Below are 23,885 nucleotides of genomic sequence, written 5' to 3' on the forward strand. Positions count from 1 at the left end.
CCAGTAGATTTGGTGTTGTCCAGTCCATACGAAGCTGCAATAAAACAACATCGTCCCCAAGAGGTTGGGTCTAAACCTGAACGAGTAGCTTTGTCCAAGCGGAAGGGTATGCACTCCAAGGTCGTCGTTCTTGGACTTGCAGTGAACGTCCACTGGTATGAAATATTCAATTTGGTTGACAATTGTGACTGTAGTTTCTGGTGGAATCAAGAATGCTCCTTGAATGACATTTAGGCTGGTGAAAAATAGGATTAACAAAGCTAGTGCACGTGCTAGAGATGAACCCATTTTTAAGGCGTCGTTGAAAGACAGAGGGAGAGACAAGAATATAAAGGCTTGATGCCTTTTATTCTGTATTGGAATGAATGGGAATTGCTAGAAATAGTGTATATATATAGGGTTGGAGCAAAGCAATATAGTGTTGGATCATTTGGTTGTAAAAAAAAACGGTGTGTATTTCATTTATTATTATTTTTATTGTTGTTGTTATTGTTTTAACGTTTGTCAAAAAAACGTAAGAAATGAATAACATTTTCTTTGGTTGGCATAAATTGGTGCTATTAGGCGTGTTGGAAAAAAACCGACTGGACATTAAAATTTGGAAACCGATTAAACAAAAAAAAAAAAAAAATGTTCCATGTTATAACTTTTTAATTAATGAAGTTTTAATTATGTTTTCAATATTATTACTTAATTTTAGGGAAATAGAAACTAGTATTTATGTTAATTGGTCTACGATAAAGGAAAGAGAGGTTTCTTATAGGAAGTTTTTCAATTTTAGTACCACATAGATAATTCATATTTTACATTAGACGTGTTGTGTTTTTTCCTTAAACACACATTACTTCTTTTACTCATTTATATGCAACAAAAGAACAATCGTCGCAAATTATAAAACTAGGTATAAAATATTTGTAAAATAAACTTTTACTTTTATAAGTCTACTCATTATTTCATGAACCATGTTACGTTAATGTACATCTTATGAACCTCGTAATTGAGAGAAAACTTTTATTTTCAATAAATAATCAGCAGAACAAATTGGATATGTTCTACTATTACTAGCTCCCTAAATGTTAACTTTTTAAATTATATTAAAGTTTTAGGAATCCAAGAAGATCGCACAAGTTTTCGATCATTGATTTTCGTGAATTTTAGGATATGTCTATGATTGATTCATTTGTCGTTAAAATCTTACACTACAACATTAACGAAATATTTTATTTTAATGGTTAGTCTAATGGAAGATTAGCTCCTACACTCTTGTTTGGATCAACGCAGTCCCCTACTTTCAAGTATTCGACCCTTTTGTCATAGAAGCTTATCGAGTAACATTTTAATTTGACCTATAGTTAGCATCTTTTGAACGACTTTCGTCACTACCTTGAAATTTCTCATACGTTGTACGAAATTCCTTATGCTATACGTTTATCTCTCAATGTATACGAGAAAGCACGCATTAAATCGTATCAACAATTTTTCACGTTCATTACATACGGAAGTTCTAGTTTCAAATTCTAACATGTTTGAAATTACGTTGATTCAAACGTTAAAAATACTGACCCTTCGGATTTTGCGGTAGATCAAAACGAAGGACCAAACCATACTCATATTTTTCTAGTCAACAGGTCGGACCAAGCGCTTAAATATTGGAGATCAAGTTCGATGAAAGAAAACAGTGTTTCAATTATACGATGATTTGTTCAAGGTTTTCATTTATGCTACGAGCACGTGGGAAAAGAACTGTAAACGATAGATATTGCCTTTGTATTACCACGAGAGACGAAGAGAGAGAGCAAAGGAGAGAAATCATAAGCTTTTTGTGAACTCGTTTTCTTATAGTTGACTGGGATGGCGTTTAAGCACTTGCAAACAAACGGATGCTAAATAATTAATGCGAAAATATTTCATTACATAATGCTTGCTGGCTCCTTGTTTCCATAGTTATAGCAAATTTGTTTGCCGTCAGCAGTTTTTGGGTTCTGCAAACATATGCTATATTCATGAATGATCCATTGGCATGTGGTGGAAAGCCCTGCATCTCTCTTGTGGTTGAAGACATCGAATCAGTAGATTTGGTGTTGTCCAGTCCATACGAAGCTGCAATAAAACAACGTCGTCCCCAAGAGGTTGGGTCTAAACCTGAACGAGTAGCTTTGTCCAAGCGAAAGGGTATGCACTCCAAGGTCGTCGTTCTTGGACTTGCAGTGAACGTCCACTGGTATGCCATATTCAATTTGGTTGACAATTGTGACTGTAGTTTCTGGTGGAATCAAGAATGCTCCTTGAATGGCATTTAGGCTGGTGAAAAATAGGATCAACAAAGCTAGTGCACGTGTTAGAGATGAACCCATTTTTAAGGCGTCGTTGAAAGACAGAGGGAGAGACAAGAATATAAAGGCTTGATGCCTTTTATTCTGTATTGGAATGAATGGGAATTGCTAGAAATAGTGTATATATATAGGGTTGGAGCAAAGCAATATAGTGTTGGATCATTTGGTTGTAAAAAAAAAAGGGTGTGTATTTCATTTATTATTATTATTATTGTTGTTGTTATTGTTTTAACGTTTGTCAAAAAAACGTAAGAAATGAATAACATTTTCTTTGGTTGGCATAAATTGGTGCTATTAGGCGTGTTGGAAAAAAACCGACTGGACATTGAAATTTGGAAACCGATTAAACAAAAAAAAAAAAAAATGTTCCATGTTATAACTTTTTAATTAATGAAGTTTTAATTATGTTTTCAATATTATTACTTAATTTTAGGGAAATAGAAACTAGTATTTATGTTAATTGGTCTACGATAAAGGAAAGAGAGGTTTCTTATAGGAAGTTTTTCAATTTTAGTACCACATAGATAATTCATATTTTACATTAGACGTGTTGTGTTTTTTCCTTAAACACACATTACTTCTTGTACTCATTTATATGCAACAAAAGAACAATCGTCGCAAATTATAAAACTAGGTATAAAATATTTGTAAAATAAACTTTTACTTTTATAAGTCTACTCATTATTTCATGAACCATGTTACGTCAATGTACATCTTATGAACCTCGTAATTGAGATAAAACTTTTATTTTCACAAAATAATCAGCAGAACAAATTGGATATGTTCTACTATTACTAGCTCCCTAAATGTTAACTTTTTAAATTATATTAAAGTTTTAGGAAGCCAAGAAGATCGCACAAGTTTTCGATCATTGATTTTCGTGAATTTTAGGATATGTCTATGATTGATTCATTTGTTCGTTAAAATCTTACACTACAATCTTATAGATTATACATGGAAAAACCCTAAAATTGAATACAAACGAAGAATGATGACGTAAGGGCAAACGTTAGCCAAAATTAGGTGTCTTATTGAGAGGAATCCATAAACCATAAGTAATTTTAAGAAGGCACCTGTACGATGATTTGTCACACTGAAAAGAGCTGAAAACTACTATAAATAGGACCCTTTGCCGAAGATTTAACCCATTCTCAAACAAATCTCAGTAACAAAGAATCGTGTGAAAAAGTAAGTGTGAGTGAGGAAGTTCTGTGAGATTAAAAGAGAAAAGCTCGGGTAAAGTGCTGCCCAAATTTCTTCTTTTGATTTAAAAAGGGAAAACTCTGCTGATAAAATCATAAAGAATAATAAGGAATAATTAGATCACAATCAAGGTAAGTAGTTATCTCACCCTCTCTTTAAATGTTCTATGGTAGTGTACCTTTATTATGTTGCATGATTATGTTCATTGTTATATTGCATTACATGTTTAGAACACGTTTCTCTACAAGGGACCCCATGCATTATGTTTGTTCACGATTATGTTAAAATCAAGTCCTAATTAGGTGTAAGTTATGCTTCCAGTCTAATCTTATGGTTATGCTAATGGTTGATGTTGGATGCGACTCTGACCCTACTGACTGCATTACCCGCTAATCATCAGATGGGTTAGTTTCCGCTTAAGTCCTCATCTTCCTATCAGGGCGGAAAGATTTATGTTGGAAGCATAACGTTTATGCTAATGGTTGATGTTGGATGCGACTCTGGCCCTACTAACTGCATGACCCGCTAATCATCAGATGGGTTAGTTTTCGCTTAGGTCCTCATCTTCCTATCAAGGCGGAGAGATTTATGTTGGAAGCATAACCGACCACCACATGTATTATACGTTTTCGGTCCCAATCATATGTTTTCATGACATGTTGCTTGTGATTGTGCATTTGATCACTACCCTATATGAAAACTACTTACTGGGTATATTATATACTCATCCTATATTTTTACAGACTTTGTAGGTAAGGACACAGCGTAGATGGCAGAGTTGGACGTCGCTCAAATGGCCAACCATCAAACTCACTATTATAGACACATGCGTTTTGTACCACTACGCTAATGTTTTATGGATCCTGGTGTTTTGATAAATAAATTTTTATATAGTTTTTCTATCTAATTAATAAAATTTAGATATGTTCTTTGAAATTTCAACCAAAACTCATCTCATGATAGAAAAGTCTAAGTATATATGTCGTAGCGGTCGGACCATAAGGTGGAAGGATCCGGGCGTTACAGTTAGATACCTTCTTAACATCCTTTGGTATCAAATGTATATTTTGTAACATCAAATTAAATTCCATTGCCTAGTATTTACATAAGAGTTATTCCATTGCCACTCATTTACACAGGAACTCATTCTCTCATAGCCTTCCTCTAGGAAGCATATATCAAAATTAGAAACATAGCTTTTGTAATGGTTACACGACATACCTTGGCCTGTATTACACATATACAAGCCGGGAAATATCCATTAAGTTATTCTCCAACCATTTGTTGCTTGAGGAAGTATAAATACATCATTAATGTCACTATGCTTTACTTGATCATATATGCATGAGTATTGGAAACCTTAAGTTTACTTAGTCACTCACTGTTCGTCATGCTCTTATTGGTTTATACGCTTCCCCTAGCTCTTCTTGTCCTGAAAAGATATAATTCCCGATTAAACTACTTAGAATTCCTAGTAAAATACCTCAAATAATTCATTTATTAAAGGAACTTCCATCAATACAAACAGCTTTACTAGCGAGATCCCCCTGAGCGATACTAGCGAGATCCCCCTAAATGATGCTAGCAAGATCCCCCTGAGCAATGCTAGCGAGATCCTCTAGAGCGATGCTAGTGAGATCCTCTAGAGCGAAGCGATACCAGCGAGATCCTCTAGAGCGACACCAAGATTTTCCTGTGAAATTCTTAGCGATACTCACCTCAATTCCTAGCGAGATTTCCCCCTAGAGCGAGATCCTCCTTACAAAAACAGCGAGATTTCCTTTATAAGCGAGATCCTCATGCCCAAATCTCGCTATAATTCTCCACGATGAACTGCTTGCTTGTTCTTCACAAGCAGCTGTCTGCTTATGCACTAATTCCCTGTTATAACTTCAAAAATTCATAAATCAAAATCCAGAGCTCTTTTCAAGAAACTTCCTTCTACAAACTTATTTAGATTTGAGTTAAATTCCTTACCTTAAAATTTCAGCCCAGAATTCGTTATAGTTTGTTTTGAACTTCCAAATTTCTCCTCGGGCTCTGATTAATCCATGGTTTTGCCACTTCTGCAAATTCTCCACTTTTGTTCTTCTCTTCTTGCAATTTTTTCCAGCAGGACAACTTTAAAAACTAGATTCTCTCAGCTTCAAAATGGCACCAAATTCACTAAATTGCTCTTGTCAATTGTCGAAACCATGCTTTTGAAGTTTCACTTCCCTTTTAATCTTTCTGTCAGTTCCTGAGTTCAAAGAGTAGATTGCCACGTCACCCCACACTTAGTGCCTCCAGCCAAACTAATGATTGAGTTTCCTCATTTAATATATTTCCTTCCCTTCCTTCATAATCCCTATAAACAACATGAATTTCTACTTAATAAATATGTAATATAACATCCCCTTGGCTAAACATGCTTATCTAGGTAACCTAAGTTCGGGGTTTACATAAACATTGATAACCATTCTTAGACATCATTAAACATCATTATTCCTTGGTTGAGAACGAGTCTACATCGCTCTAGCTCCCTACGTTTGTTACCGGCCAAGAAACCCATACTTCGGCCTCTCATTCAGAACTACCTACGTGCACGTGGAGTTTTCTAAGTACCGTCAATACCTTAGGTACTATTACCCAGATACCTTCATCGTGTCCTTCAGTACCGGGTTATTTCCTAGCATCAAATTAAGTTTCATTGCATGCCATTTACACAAGGACTCATTCTATCATAGCCTTCCTCCAGAACGCATGCTTCAACATTAGAAATTTAACTTTTGTAATAAATTCACAACATACCCTGGCCTGCGTTAAAACATATACAAGCTGGAGATACGCTAAGCTATTCATTAGGCATTTGTTGCTTGAGGAAGTATAAATTCATCATCAACATCACCGGAACTTATATGGTCTTATATACATAAGTATTGAAAGCATTGAGTTCATTTAGTCACTCACAGCTCGTCGGGGCTCTTAGCGGTTTATACGCCTCTCCTAGCTCTTCTTGGCCTGAAAGGACATAATTCTCGGTTAAATTCTTCAGAATTCTCAGCAAAATACCTCAGATAGTTCATTTACTAATGAAACTTTCACCAACAAAATAAGCATTACTAGCGAGATAATCATCATGAGCGAGTTCATCCTCATGAGCGAGATCCTCATGAGCGAGATCAAGCATTTCACTAGCAAGACTTCAACCTAGCGAGACTTACCACCTCTAGCTAGATTTACTTCCACACCAACGAGATTCAGCCCAAAGTTCCAGCGAGATTTCTTTCTTGAGCGAGGTTTAGCACAAAAATCAGCGAGATTATCATCCTAAGCGAGATCCTCATCCTCCTTATCTTGCTCTAGCTCTCTACAGTGAGCTGTTTGCTTGATCTTCCCAAGCAGCTTCTTGTTTACATACAAATTTTCTGTTTCAACTTCAAAACTTCATAACTCAAAATCCAAAACTCTTTTCAAGAAACTTCCTTCTACAAACTTGTTTAGATACCTTAAAATATCAAATGAAAATTCATTGTAGTTTGGCCTAGAGCTTCAAATATTTACCTCAGGCCCTGATTAATCCGAGAATCTGCCCCTTCTTCAAATTCTTCACTTTTTGTTCTTCTCCTCCTGAGATCTTCTCCAGAAAAATAACCTCGAAAACTAGATTCTCCCAGCTTTCAAATGGCTTTGATTTCACTTAATTTGCTCATGCCAATTTCCAAAACCAAGCTTTTGAAGTTCCGCTTCCTTTTATTCTTCCTGTCGCCTCCCAAGTTCAATGATTCAACCGCCACATCACCCCGCACTTAGTGCCTCCAGCCAAAACCAATTAGTGAGCTCCTTTATTTAATGTGTTTTTCCTTCCCTTCTTCCATAACTCCTGTAAATAAACATGGATCTCCACTTATCAAATATTTAATATAACATTCCTTTGTCTAAATATGCTTATCTAGGAAACTTAGAGTTCAGGGTTTACAATCACCTCCCCCTTAAAAGAAATTTCATCCTCGAAATTTACTTGATATGTCATTTGAAAATTGAGGATATCTCTTCCTCATTTGCTCTTCAGGTTCCCAAGTTACTTCCTCGATTTCATGATTACGCCATAGCACCTTCACCAAAGGAATCGTCTTATTTCTGAGTAGCTGGTCTTTCCTATCTAAAATCTCGATGGCCTCTTCCTCATAAGAAAAATCTTCTTTGAGCTGTACTGGTTGTGCTGCTAGTATGTGCATTGGATTAGGCACATACTTCCTTAACATTGACACATGAAATACGTCGTGAATACGAGTTAGCTCCATCGTCAACTGCAATCTATATGCTGCTGGACCAACTCGTTCCACAATTTCATATGGTTCGATGTATCACATACTTAACTTCTCTTTCCTCCCGAACCGGAGAATTCCCTTCCATGGGGACAATCGAAGAAATACCCGATCTTCGACTTCAAATTCTGGTTCTCTTCTTCACTTATCAGCATAGCTCTTCTGTCTATCACGAGCCTTCTTAAGATTATCCTTGATAAGCTTCACATTCTCTATTGTTTGTTGAACTAATTATGGACCCAATAATTTTCGTTCTCCGACTTTGTTCCAGCATACTAGGGTTCTGCAAGGTTAGCCGTACAACACTTCATAGGGAGCCATTATGATACTAGAATGGTAGCTATTGTTATATGCAAATTCGATCAACGGCAATTGCGTATCCCAACTTCCTTTGAATTGTAATACACAAGCTTTTAACATATCTTCTAGTGTCTGTATAGTTCTTTCCGACTATCCATCTATTTGTGGATGAAAAGTCATACTGAAATGCAGTTTAGCGCCCATAGCCTTCTGTAAACTTGGCTAGAATTTTGAACTAAAACTCGAGTCTCGGTTTGACACTATCGACAATGGGGCTCCATATTGACCGATTATCCTATCCACATAAATCTTAGCTAAGCGGTCTAGTGTAAAAGTAACTTTTACTGGTATAAACTTGGCCGTCTTGGTTAGTCTATCGACTACTACTTAAATCTCATCGTATCCTGAGGGCTTCCTAGGCAATCCAAACAGAAAGTCCATTGTCACATGCTCCCACTTCCACTCAGGCACTGAGAATGGGTTGAGTAATCCTGCTGGTCTTTGTCTCTCAAGTTTCACTTGTTGACAGACTATACATCGGTCCACATATTCTGCCATGTCTTTCTTCACCCCAGGCCTCCAGTAAGATCTCTTCAAAGTTCTATACATCTTGGTTCTTCCTAGATGCATAGCGTAAGTGGAACTATGTGCTTCTTCCAGAATGGCTTACTTAAGCTGTAGCTTACTAGGCACACACATTCTTCCTTCCTTTTCTAGTACATTATCTGCTCTCAGTTGAAAGTCAACTCTGATTCCATTACTTACATCATCAGCAATCTTCTAAAGATCAAGGTCTTTCAACTGATCATGCTTAAGGTCTTCTACTAAGGTAGGCCTTATCTGGAATGTAGCTATCACTCCTTCTGACTGTTCCACTGATAAGGCGACTCTAGAACTCTTGAATTCTTGCAATAGCATTCCTCTCATTGAGCCAATAATGACCTTGGGTCCCGAGGATTTCCTACTTAGTGCATCCGCTACAACATTAGCCTTACCAGGGTGGTACTCGATGGAACAGTCATAATCTTTGATCAGTTCAATCCATCTTCTTTATCTTAGATTCAACTCTTTTTTATCAAAAATATATTTTAATCTCTTGTGATCTGTGAATATTTTGCAACGCTCTCCAAATAGATAATGTCTCCACAACTTTAGAGCCAAAAAAACTGCTGCAAGCTCTAAATCATGCGTAGGATAAATGCTCTCGTGCTTCTTAAGTTGACGAGAGGCATATGCAATCACTTTCCCATCCTGCATCAACAAACATCCCAATCTTTGTCGAGATGCGTCACAATAAATCTCAAATTCCTTACCTAGAACAAGCAAGGTAAGCACTGGCGCTAATACTAACCTCTATTTCAGCTCTTGAAAACTATGCTCACACTCCGACGACCACTCAAACCTCACGCCTTTCTTGGTCAGGTTCGTCAATAGAAGGACTTCTAAAGAGTGCCTTGTGTGGTATTCGAGCAACCTTGCTAAGTGAGTTAAGAGGTTTCAGGGCGGTTGTGACTACAGAGAGTTCAGGGAGTCTTTTAGCTCAATTTCAGGTTAGGTCTTCTCTAGTAGCAGAGATTGTGAGAAGACAGCCAGAAGATAGTAATTTACAAAAGATGCTTGCAAAGTCCAAGCAAGGCTCAGAAGCAGAATTTGAGTTGAGAGTAGACGGAGCCATAGTTAAGCAGAGAAGACTATGCGTTGCGAGTATTAGTGAGCTTAAGGGTGCTATACTAGAGGAAGCTCACAGTTCAGCTTATGCTATGCATCCAAGAAGCACCAAGATGTATGGAACTTTGAAGAAAACTTATTGGTGGCCTGGTATGAAGCGAGATATAGCCGAATATGTTGATCAATGTTTGATCTGCCAACAGGTTAAACCAGTAAGACAGAGGCCAGGAGGACTCCTTAATCCACTGCCAGTGCCTGAGTGGAAGTGGGAGCATATTACCATGGATTTTCTGTTTGGATTACCTCGTACTACTAGTGGACATGATAGTATATGGGTAATAATAGACAGACTCACCAAGACAGAGCAGTTTTACCGATTAAAGCGACGTCTACACTAGCTAAGCTATACATCGACAGGATTGTGAGTTAGCATGGAGTGCCAGTGTCCATAGTTTTGGATAGGGATCCGAGGTTTACTTCTAAGTTTTGGCCTAGTGTGCAGAAAGCAATGGGAACAAAGTTAAAGTTCAGTACAGCGTTTCATCCCCAGACAGATGGTCAGTCAAAAAGGATCATCCAGATCTTAGAAGACATGTTAAGAGCATGTGTCCTTCAATTTAAGGGAAGTTGGGATACCCACTTATCACTTATGGAGTTTGCTTATAATAACAGCTATCAGTCTAGTATCGACATGGCATCATTCAAGGCTTTGTATGGCAGACCATGCAGAACTTCTGTATGCTGGAACGAAGTGGGAGAGCGAAAGCTAGTTAGTCCTGAGTTGGTACAAGTTACGTCAGACAACATTAAGTCGATTAGAGAGAACCTGAAGATAGCTCAAGATCGACAGAAGAGCTATGCAGATAAACGATGAAGAGACTTAGAATTCCAGGTTGGAGATCAGGTTTTCTTAAAGTTATCTCCAAGGAGAGGTGTTCTTTGCTTTGGGAGGAAAGGTAAGCTAAGTCCTAGATATATTGGTCTTTATCGGATAACAGAACGAGTTGGACCAGCAGCCTATAGACTTGAGTTGCCAACAAAACTTGCCCGAATACATGATGTTTTCCATGTGTCCATGTTGGGGAAATATATTCCAGATCCATCACATGTGTTGCAAGCACAACCGGTTGAGCTGAAAGAAGACTTGAGTTATAAAGAGGAAGCGGTTCAGATCCTCGATAGAAAGGAGCAAGTTTTGAGGAACAAAACGATCCCACTCGTGAAGGTCCTTTGGAGACATCACGGAGTGGAGGAGGCAACCTGGGAGTCAGAAGACCAGATGAGGAGAAGTTACCCGACACTCTTCACCTAAGGACTTCTAAATTTCAAGGAAGAAATTTCATAAGGGGGAGGTAAATTGTAAACCCGAGACTTTCCTTGAATTATTTGCTCTTGTCACACATTGTAGGATGTTGGATTTAAATTATTATTGTTCCATTGTTGAAGAAAATGGAAAAGCTTTTGGTTGAAGTTGTCTTTAATAATTTTGGAATTTATAAATAAAGAAAAGAAAAGAAAGGGAATAAAGAAAAAGAAAAGAAAAGAAAAGAAAAGGAAAAGGAAAAAGGAAAAAAAATGAAAGAAATTGGAAACCCATTCGGTGCTTAGGGTTTAAAGTGAGAACCCACTCATTTCAGCTCATTTCTCCATCATTTCCCATTATATTTTCAGAGCATTTCGAGAGAGAGAGTGAAGGAAGAGAAAGAAGAAGTTGCTGCAGGTTGGAGGTTGAAGAAAGGAGGAAAACCTCATGCAAGTGCAACCATGGAAGAATTTGGGTTCAACCTACCTATCTCTAGTTTTTAAGTCGGTTTGAGCTACACAAGAAGAACTAAGTGAGCATAGAATTTTCGTGCAAATCAGAAAGATCTCTGCTTTTCTCTGGTTTTTTGAACATTCTGGGGTGTACAGGTTGGATTAGAAGCTCAATTGGGAGAAAGGTAGAGGGTAGCTGAGAAACACGAATCTATATTCGCTGTGTACGAGGGATTTCTGGACAAATCCATTGGGAATCTCGTTTTTTTATTCCTTCAGGTAAGTTGTAGAGGGTTCCAAAATGAAGAGTTTGATATATAGTACATTAATTTTGGTCAAGTATTGAGGAAGTTATGTGTATTGGAAGTTAGGGTATTGAATCTGGAAAATCTGGAAAGAAAATGTGAAGTGTGATTTTATTTCTAGAATTTAGAATTCATGAGCATGGAAAGACAAGATGATTTATAGTTCTGATGCTCGATTTCAGTTGTTTGACAAGCCAAGAGGAAATAGGCTGAGTCTACAGACCAGGGAACTAGCCAAGACTGTGAGTGACAAAACAAATTTCAAAAATGATTTCTAAACTGTAATTTATGCTTAAATGGTTTACATGCTTGAATATGAACTTATGAATGATACATGATTTCTATAAATGGTTTCAAGCATAAGATTTGAGTTTAGATTTTCTAAAGAGGTTTATATACGAGCACATGATTATTGACTTCCTGAAAAGTAGTTGAAACGATACCATTTAAGGTAAAGTATGTATTAGCGAGTACTGTTTAAAGATTTTCAGTTTTTCACGAGCAAGCCGAGTAAGCTTGAGTTTTATGAAAGATAAAGATAAGCAGGCATGTTTTAATGTTTTCATGTGGTTTTTTGAGACTTTTATTGACTACATGACTAAGATATTGAGCCCGAGGCTATATGGTACCGTGTGCACACAGGTTATATTCCGTTGTTGACATTGAGTGTACTCCGTGACAATGATGCTGTCGGGAGTACTGGGCGGGCCCCACTACGACAAAGACGATAGGAGTACTGGGTGGGCCCCACTACATCGTAGAGCTAGTAAACGTTGGTTGTACTGGGTGTGCCCTACACAACATTGATTTTTCATGTTAGTTAAAATGTTTTATATACTTGGTATGCCTTGCTAGATTTTAATGATGTACTTGCGGAACATTTGAGAAAGCTAAACGTGTAATGCTTTGATTGAACAGATTTATACGTTTAAAGGTTTATCACGTGTTCTCATTTGCAGATTTACAGTTTTAAATTTAGTCACTCACTGGGCTTCGTAGCTCAATCTTTCAAAATGTTTTCCCACTTTTCAGGTAGAGATCAAGCTCCCGATGCCTGATAACTGCCAAAGTCTTTTTTCTCCTAAAAGCTTCCAGATCAAGCTTCATACGTGGGTGGAGTTGTACATTGTGTCTGTTTATATTGTAAATGTCTTTGTAAGAACTGGATAGTTTATGGTTGTGTAAGCACTAGATGTCGTGGTTGTGTAAACCCCAGTTGGATATGTTTTTGGTTGTGATATCTCTATCAGGTTATTTTCCAAACCGAGTTATGTCAGGACTGCACTTCATGTGTGTCTAAAGGTTTTTAGGGATTCCGTTGTGTTGTGTTACATGTAAAGTATTTTATATCTAAGATTAGTATGTTTATCAGGTTCAACGATTCAGCAGGGTCAATTGGTATCGTTGGAGGAGGACGATGTCTGTTGGCTTCACGCCATCTCCCTGACTAAGTTAACAGGTAGACTGGGAGAGGGTGTGACATTGACCTTAGCAGCACCCTGGAACTCCTCACCTTTCACTACCTGGGAAGAAAAACATGAAATAACACAATGAGCTTCACAAAACTCAGTGAGTGGTAAGCAACTTCTAGAGTCTATTTCAACTCATAAATAACAAGCATATCATAAGTACGAGGTTACATTCAAACCTGTGCCTCGAATGAGTCTGTTCACAACCCTATCTACGCGCACGGTAGATAGCTAAACTAATAGCTATTTAGAATGAGTATGTTGTCTACCTACATCCATGGTAGATAGATAATTGTTACTAAATACAATGCTTACTTTTACATTTCCTTTGTCTCCTATGTGCACATAGCTCCCCGCTCATGGGCTCAAAAGCTAGGCCTGTCAGCCCTCTGACCATCCCATACGAGGATCCTCCCACAGGCTCAGGAACTAGACCTCTTGGTCCCCTGACCATCCCGTGAGGTTTTGCTTACGGGCTCAGGAACTAGGTCTATTGACCCCCTGACCATCCCGATCACATAATCTCATTCTCATGCTAGATACTCATTCATAACATAAGCATATACAGTTTACGCTAAAGATATGCTTTAATACTTAAAGGAAAGTACCACTCACCTTGGTCGTTTAGGAACCTTTCTCTCTAGAATTTCCTTGATCTTCCCGGGCTCCTCTTTTGAACCCTAAATTCAAGATTCAACTTAAAGCTCAGACTACTCATAGTTCTAGGCTTTATCTCGAGATAATTCCTTCTATAAATATGCTTTAAATGTCTTAGAAAGTTTATCTCAAAATATTAGCTCATAAATTCTCGTGGTTTGGCCGGAAACATCAAAACATCAAGACTGGCCCAGCTTACCCGATGGCTCGACCTCTCTATCTTTTCCTCATTCTCCAGCCTGATTCCTTGGAGCTTCTTCTTTGGTAGCCCTATCCTGAAAACTAGACTCGTTTAGCTTTCATATGGATTTGGAATCAAATCAAACGCACGAGTATTCTGGGAGAACTTCTCGTCACAATTTGATGCTACTTCCTGTTCTTTCTGTCCGACAGCATCTCCCCTCCTGGAACCTTTTGACCAACGCATGGTCTTGCCATCAACGCATAGCCTCCTCCCAAAACACTCTTCTTTATGTCCTTTGAAGAGATTTTGAGTTCTCATCTGAATTCATTGGTTCTATTTATAGGCGTCTAAGATTGCTCTAAGGCTGACACCTCTTACTTGGCCGTATGTCTAAGTGTCTCTTCCTTACACTATTACCACAATCTTGCATCAACGCAACCCAAGGTGTCTTGCTCCCCTTTTACCAATGCATAGCCCTCAACTTTGCATGTCTTCTTATGCATCCACCTCATTTGCTTAAGGCTTAAGATTTTTTCCCAACAAGCCACATGTTAGGATGACGTCCTTGATTGCGACCATCCTTCATATGCGTACAACTAGGATAATGACCAACACTCCTTCAACACATACTACTAGCTTGTCCTATGCACCCACATGCCCTTGGATGTCCAACGCAAAGCACATCACCAACGCATAATGTAGCACTGTCGCATCCATCACGTCCACCGCATCCATTGCATCCATCACCGCATGCCATCGCATCCATCGTGCAACATCACCGCATGCCATCGCATCTATCATATCCATCGCATCCATCGCTGCATGCCATCGCATACTACCAACGCATTCCTTCGGCCGCATACGCGCATACCATAGGCCACATCACCGCATGCCCTCAGCCACACACTCTCACGTAGCAAGGCCGCCGCATGCCCCCAACACATAGCACCGCCCCATGTCATCAATGCATAGAATCGCCGCATGTCATCAACGCATAGCATCGTCGCATAGCATCACCGTGTGACACCAACGCATAATGCTACCATATACCATCGATGCATAACCCCCACCGCATGCCATCCATCGCCACATGCTACCAACGGAACCATCGCATCCATCACACCGCATGTGCATGTAGTATTGCCGCAACCATCGCATCGTATGCGTATGTAGTACTGCCGCAACCATCGCATCCATCGCGCCCATTGCATCTAACGTCCAGTGCCCTTGGATGCGCAACTTGAGGCTGTTGCATGTGTTTTCTAACCTCTTCAAGACCTTGGCTGCTGCATGCACTACTAACCTCCCAAATAATCTCTCAAAGTCTAATGGCCAACGCATGGCATACACTAACTCATTTCTCAAATACTTAGTCATATTTCTCCTTGGCTTCCAACGCATGGTTACTCTTGGCAATGCCTCTTACCAATACTTCAGCCAATCATGTGTCCAACCTTACAAACATATGGTTGTATTCAACTTATGCGTTAATGTCTCCTAACACTTCATGCATGGGTCCTTTTTGACCTTACACTTAGCCAAATTCCATCAATTAAAGCTCAACTCAAAACTACTCAAGGAAAATCTATTCAACACTTAGAAATTTCCTTCACTTTAACATAGCATTTAACTCTCACTTAATTAATTTCCTTAATCACCTGCTTAAGTAGGGAAAAGGGAAATCTGGGTTTCACAACAACTGCTTATTCCACAACGTCTTCAATACTATCCTCATGTGGGTCATATGATCCTCCCTACTGCTAGAATATACCAATATATCATCAATGAATACTATCACGAACTGGTCCAAGTAGGGATGAAATATCCTATTCATAAGGTCCATGAATACTGCAGGGGCATTTTTCAATCCAAATGGCATTACTAGAAATTCATAATGTCCATATCTTGTTCTAAATGCGGTTTTAGGAATGTCAGCTTCCTTCACCTTCAATTGATGATAACTCGATCTCAGATCTATTTTAGAAAACATTGTGGCTCCTCTTAGCTGATCCAACAAATCATCAATGCGTGGTAATGGATATTTATTCTTAGTCGTTACCTTATTCAGCTGCCTATAGTCGATACACAATCTAGGTGTACCGTCTTTCTTCCTTACAAATAACACCGGAGCTCCCTAAGGCGATACACTAGGTCGAATGTATCTCTTGTCAATTAACTCTTGCAGCTGAACCTTTAATTCTTTTAACTCAGTTGGTGTCATTCTATACGGTGCCTGCAATATAGGAGTTGTCCCTGGAATTAAGTCAATAGTGAACTCCACTTCTCTATCGGGTGGCAATCCCGATAATTCCTCAGGAAATACATCTTGAAACTCATTTACCACGGGGACATTTTTTGGGTTCAGCTCTTTCCCTTGAGCAATCACTACGTGAGCTAGACAGGCTTTACATCCCTTGCACAGCAGCTTCCTAGCTTTCACTGCTGATATCAGATTCCCCGCAATTAATCTTTTACTTCCTACCAGCCTTGCATCCTGGCCATTTGATTTTCTGAGCACTACTTTCTTCTTGTAGCAGTCCACTGAAGCGCGATATTTACTAAGGAAATCCATCCCTAGGATAGCATCAAACTCTAATAGCTCCAAAGGAAGTAAATCAACATAAAAGTCCTAACCATTGATTAGCATTTCACAATGTTTATAACATTTATCTATTATTATCACATCTTCCAAAGGGGTAGAGATATATAGCTCTTCGAGCATAGGCTCAAACAACTTATCTATACTAGATGCAAACATGCTGGATATAAATGAATGTATGGCACCAGGGTCAAATAAAACATATGCAGACTGTCCACATAATATGACATTACCGATCACAACAACTGGAGACTCCACTGCCTTCTGGTGTGTCATGGCATACACTTGCCCCTATTGCTGGGGTCGACCTACGACATTCTTCTGCTTTGCACCACTTGACCCTTCGCCTCGATTTCCGCACCCTTGGGTTGGTTAACTGTCTGGGAGGTTGTCTGTTGTGTTGTTGGGGCGTCCCTATTCACCTAGGGACAGTCTCTCTTGAAATGCCCTGTCTGTCCACATTGGAAACATACCCCTCTGCCACTATAGCATACTCCAAGATGCCTCTTGCCACAACTAGGGCACGTCGGATTCCTGTTTGTGCTGGCTACCGACTCACCAGTTCGTGGCATCTCTAGTCGGATGACTGCACTGGTCGAGGGCCTCGATTTCCTCTTCTTGGATCCCTGCCAACTCGTACCCCTGAATTGGCTTCCACTAGTCTGAATTGCAATTGAAGGTCGGGATCCCCTGTCTCTATGCCCTACTATAGCCTCACTACCCCTTTGTAACTGCTCATCATCTGCCAAACTCCACTCGACTCATGTCGCCATTTCTACTAACTGGTTAAAGTCTAGCCAATTAGCCGTTGATGTTACCGGAGTTCTGATCTCTTTCCTCAAACCTTGTTCAAACTTCCTGCATCTATCTCTTTCCTCAGCAATAATCGGCAGAGCATACTGTGATAACACTATAAATTTCTGCTCATATTCTGCCACTGACATCGTTCCCTGCGTTAGTTTAAGGAACTCATCCCTTTTCACATCTCGAAACGAGCTGGGGTAATACTTGTCTTCAAAGGCCTTCCTGAATCAGGCCATAACATCACATTTGTACTAGCTCGTCTGGCAGATATCACTTTCCACCATTCCTCCGCTTCTTTCTGTAGTAGAAAGGTGGCTTGTCCTACCTACCTGTTCTCATGACAACCTATAACATTGAAACATTTTTCAACTACATCCCGCCATAACTCGGCTTCAGCTAGGTCTACTGTACCTTAAATGCCACAGCCCCTAGGGTTTTAAAGCTTTCAATACCATATTTCTTTTCTAGGTCGGCTCGTACTAAGCCCACACTGGCTACAAACCTCTGTGTTATCTTGTCAAAAACTATATCTTCTAGCTGAGAATCTGCCCTTGTCAGGGAATACTAGACTCTCCCTCAGACGTCGTTTCCTGGCGCACTAGGTCATTCACCTTCCTCTTTCCACCCGGTGGGTTCTTTCTAACCTCAGAGACCCTATTGGTAGGGTCAGTATTCCTACCTCCTATCTGCTTACTCTGTCTACCACTTTTCCTCAGCATTTCACCTATTACAATGTACACATGTTAGGAACTCACACTTTAGGGACTTAAACTTATGCATGAACTTTCCCTCTTATTCCCAAAACCTTATGCTCTGATACCAACTTGTCACACCTCCTCCCAAATTACCCTCTTAATTTGGAAGAGCATATAGTGGTGGTAGTTACTAGCCCTACTCCCAGCACTCACCACCTTAGCCTTCTAACCTAAATACCAACCTGTTAAACATTAATAATGTATGCATATAGCATGCCGCCATAAGGTTTTACATAAGATTATATAAACACATGCAAACAGACCTGACATAACATCTACAGGAAAAATATTCACAATTGGGCCCAAACATCACTAACAAAGCCCTAGTCCCTCTCAAAACATGTGTACATAAACAGACCATCAACCTAAGTTCTTCTTAACAAGTCGGGCCTTTCAGTGGCAAGCAGCAGCAGGATCAACCTTGAGGAATCTGACCGCTACCTGGAAAAGGAAAACATAGAAAATCTGTGAGCTAGTAGCCCAGTGAGTGACTATAAAATCATATTACACCATGCATTATATCACTATAAATAAGTAAATATAATGATCAGCATCTCAAGCAACTTCCTCTAAACATAAACATTGATAACCATTCTTAGACATCATTAAACATCATTATTCCTTAGTTGAGAACGAGTCTACATCGTTCTAGCTCCCAATGTCTGTTACCGGCCAAAAGACCCATGCTTCGACCTCTCATTCAGAACTACCTACGTGCACGTGGAGGTTTCTAAGTACCGTCAATACCTTAGGTACTATTACCCAGATACCTTCTCTGTGTCCTTCAGTACCAAGTTATTTCCTAGCATCAAATTAAGTTTCATTACATGCCATTTACACAAGGACTCATTCTATCATAGCCTTCCTCCAGAACGCATGCTTCAACATTAGAAATTTAACTTTTGTAATAAATTCACAACATACCTTGGCCTACGTTAAAACATATACAAGCCGGAGAAGATATGCTAAGCTATACATTAGACATTTGTTGCTTGAGGAAGTATAAATTCATCATCAACATCACCATAACTTTCATGGTCTTATATGCATAAGTATTTAAAGCATTAAGTTCATTTAGTCACTCACAGCTCGTCGGGGCTCTTAACAGTTTATATGCCTCTCCTAACTCTTCTTGGCCTGAAAGGACATAATTCCCGGTTAAATTCCTTAGAATTCTCAGCAAAATACCTCAGATAGTTCGTTTCTAATGAAACTTTCACCAACAAAATAAACATTACTAGCGAGATAATCATCATGAGCGAGTTCATCCTCATGAGCGAGATCCTCAAGAGCGAGATCAAGCATTTCACTAGCAAGACTTCAACCTAGCGAGACTTACCACCTCTAGCTAGATTTGCTTCCACACTAACGAGATTCAGCCCAAAGTTCCAACGAGATTTCCTTTTTAAGCGAGATTTAGCACAAAAATCAGCGAGATTATCATCCTAAGCGAGATCCTCATCCTCTTTATCTCGCTCTAGCTCTGTACGGTGAGCTGTTTGCTTGATCTTTCCAAGCAGCTGCCTGCTTATACACATATTTTCTGTTTCATCTTCAAAAATTCATAACTCAAAATCCAGAACTCTTTTCAAGAAACGTCCTTCTACAAACTTGTTTATAATTTAGTTAACTTTCTTACTTTAAAATATCAGCGAAAATTCCTTGTAGTTTGGCCTGTAGCTTCCAATTTTCACCTTGAGATCTGATTAATCCGAGAATCTGCCCCTTCTAAAAATTCTTCACTTTTTGTTCTTCTCTTCCTGAGATCTTCCTCTAGAAAAACAAGTTCTAAAACTAGATTCTCCCAGCTTTCAAATGGTACTGATTTCACTTAATTTTCTCATGCCAATTGCCGAAACCAAGCTTTTGAAATTTTGCTTCCTTTTATTCTTCCTGCCGCCTCCCAAGTTCAATGATTAAACCGCCACATCACCCCGCACTTAGTGTCTCCAGCCAAAACCAATTAGTGAGCTCCTTCATTTAATATGTTTTTCCTTCCCTTCCTCCATAACTCCTGTAAATAAACATGGATCTCCACTTATCAAATATTTAATATAACATTCCTTTGGCTAAACATGCTTATCTAGGAAACTTAGAGTTCAGGGTTTATAGCAGTCCCCTACTTTCAAGTATTCAACCCTTTTGTCATAGAAGCTTATCGAGTAACATTTTAATCTGACCTATAGTTAGCGTCTTTTGAACAACTTTCATCACTACCTTGAAATTTTTCATACGTTGGACGAAATTCCTTATGCTATAGTTTTATCTCTCAATGTCTATGAGAAAGCACGCATTAAATCGTATCAACAATTTTTCACTTTCATTACATATGGAAGTTCTAGTTTCAAATTCCAACATGTTTGAAATTACGTTGATTCAATCGTTAAAAATACTAACCCTCGTATTTCGCGGTTGATCAAAACGAAGGACCAACCCATACTCATTTTGTTCTAGTGAACAGGTCAGATGTGAAACCCGGATTTCCATTTTCCCTACTTAAGGAAGTTTTCAATTTTAGTACCACATAGATAATTCATATTTTACATTAGACGTGTTGTGTTTTTTCCTTAAACACATATTACTTCTTTTACTCATTTATATGTAACAAAAGAAAAATCATCGCAAATTATAAAACTAGGTATAAAATATTTGTAAAATAAACTTTTACTTTTATAAGTCTACTCATTATTTCATGAACCATGTTACGTTAATGTATATCTTATGAACTTCGTAATTAAGATAAAACTTTTATTTTCACAAAATAATCAGTAGAACAAATTGGATATGTTCTACTATTACTAGCTCCCTAAATGTTAACTTTTTAAATTATATTAAAGTTTTAGGAATCCAAGAAGATCGCACAAGTTTTCGATCATTGATTTTCGTGAATTCTACGATATGTTTATGATTGATTCATTCGTTCGTTAAAATATTACACTACAACATTACCGATATATTTTATTTGAATGGTTAGTCTAATAGAAATTTAGCTCCTACAGTATTCGACCCTTTTATCATAGAAGCTTATCGAGTAACATTTTAGTCTGACTTATAGTTAGCGTCTAATTCTGAACAACTTTCGTCACTACCTTGAAACTTTTCATACGTTGGACGAAATTCCTTATGCTATACATTTATCTCTCAATGTATACGAGAAAGCACGCATTAAATCGTATCAACAATTTTTCACGTTCATTACATATGGAAGTTCTAGTTTCAAATTCTAACATGTTTAAAATTACGTTGATTCAATCGTTAAAAATACTGACCCTCGTATTTCGCGGTTGATCAAAACGAAGGACCAAACCAAACTCATTTTGTTCTAGTGAACAGGTCAGATGTGAAACCTGGATTTCCATTTTCCCTACTTAAGCAGGTGGTTAAGGGAATTAACTATGTGAAAGAATTTTCCCTACTTAAGCAGGTGGTTAAGGGAAATAACTAAGTGAAAGTTGAATCCTATGTTGAAGTGAAGGAAATTTCTAAGTGTGTAAATAAAGATTGTTTAGTAGCTTTGAGATAAGCCTTAACTAGTAGGAAATTGGGCTAAGTATAATCCATGCATTGGAAGCTAGAAAATTGACTAAGTGTTGTCCATGCGTTGGCCTTGCTGATTTAGAGGTTATTTGGGGCGTTGAAGAAAGCCAAAGTGTGGCCAAAAGAAACGCATGCAGCAGCCAATGTCTTGAGAGGTTAGAAAAATGCTTGTGGTAGCCTTAAGTTGTGCAGACATGGGCGCAAAGCGCTGGAGACACGCGCACGTATTAATCGAGTATGCGACAGCATTATGCATTGATGGTATGCGGCAACACTACGCGTTGGTGTCATGCGGCGATACTATGAGTTGGTGTCATGCGGTGATGCTACGCGAGGGCATGCGATGATGCTACGCGAGGGCATGCGGTGATGCTATGCGACGGAGGCATGCGGCAATGCTACGCGATGGAGGCATGCGGCGATGGATGCGGCAACACTTTGTGATGGTGCTATGCGGCGGCTAAAGGATGAGCTAGGCGAGGGAACGAGCTAAGGTGGACACATGGTCAATTGTCCTTGCATTTCTAAGGCTTGCGGTAATAAGGTTTATGAAGTTGGTTGCGTTGGTCATAAGGGATGCGTTAGCAAAAGCCTAGGTGATTGTGAGCTATACCATAAGGTGTTGAGTTGAGAATCAAGTCGACCCAAAGATTGCTATGCGTTGGTGATGTGCTATGCGTTGGAAATTCGAAGGCATGTGGGCGCATAGGACAAGCTAGTAGTATGCGTTGAAAGAGTGTTGGTCATTATCTTAGTTGAGCGCATAGGGCAAAGGTAAACCATGCGAAAGAGAAGGATATGCGGCCAAAGATGAGCCTTGCGAGCATCTAGCCTATGTGACCAAGTTGCGCCAATTGGATGCACAAGGTAAGATTGAATGGACACATGCGTCGATTGGTGGTGTCCAGACATGGGAAGGTTGTGGCAATTGTATGGGCGCATTTGTGGTTAACGCATATGATGCAAGGACGTCATCCGGACATGTGGCTTATTGGGGAGAAACCTTAGGCCTTAAGCAAATGAGGTGGATGCATAAGAAGACATGCAAAATTGATGCCTATGCGTTGGTAAAAGGGGAGCAAGACACCTTGGATTGCGATGACGCAAGGTTGCATTAATAGTGAAAGGAAAGGACACTTGGACATACGACCAAGTAGGACATGTCGGCCTTAGAGAAATCTTGAACGCCTATAAATAGGGCCAAGGACTTTAGATGAGAACTCAAATTCTCTTCAAAGGACATAAAGAAGAGTGTATGAAGGCTAATGGGGAGGAGACTATGCGTCGGTAGTAAGATCATGCGTTGATCAAGAGAGGTTCTAAGAGGGGAAGATGCTGTCGAACAGCGAAGTCTGGAAGTAGCATCAACTTGGGACGAGAAGTTCTCCTAGAATACTTGTGCGTTTGGAGTGATTCCAAAGCCACCTGAAATCTATGAGAGTCTAGTTTTCATGGTAGGGCTTCTGGAGAAGAAGCTTCAAGGAATCGGGCTGCAAAATGAGGAAAAGACAGAAGGGTCGAGCTGTCGGGTAAGCTTGGGCCATTCTTGATGTTTTGAAGATTTTGGAGAAACCACGAGGATTTCTAAGCTAATATTTTTAGGTAAGCTTCCTGAGATATTTTAGAGAATATTTGTAGAAGAAAGTAACTAGAGATAAAGCCTAGAACTATGAGTAATCTGAGCTTTAATTTGAATCTGGAATTTAGGGTTCAAAAGAGGAGTCCGGGAAGATCAAGGAATTTTTAAGAGAAAGATTCATATCCGTACCAAGGTGAGTGGTACTTTCCTTTAAGTCTTAAAGCATATATTTTAGAATTACTTGTATATACTTATGAATGAGTATCTAGCATGAGAATGAGATTATGTGATCGGGATGTTCAGGGGGTTTATAGACCTAGTTCCTGAGCCCAAAAGCAAAATCTCACAGGATGGTCAGGGGACCAAGAAGTCTAGTTCCTGAGCCTGTGGAAGGATCCTCATATGGGATGGTCAGAGGGTCGATGGGCCA

This window comes from Benincasa hispida, chromosome 9 (assembly GCF_027475165.1).
Source record: "Benincasa hispida cultivar pf3 chromosome 9, pf3_genome.v1.1, whole genome shotgun sequence".
NCBI classification, from domain to species: Eukaryota; Viridiplantae; Streptophyta; class Magnoliopsida; order Cucurbitales; family Cucurbitaceae; genus Benincasa; species Benincasa hispida.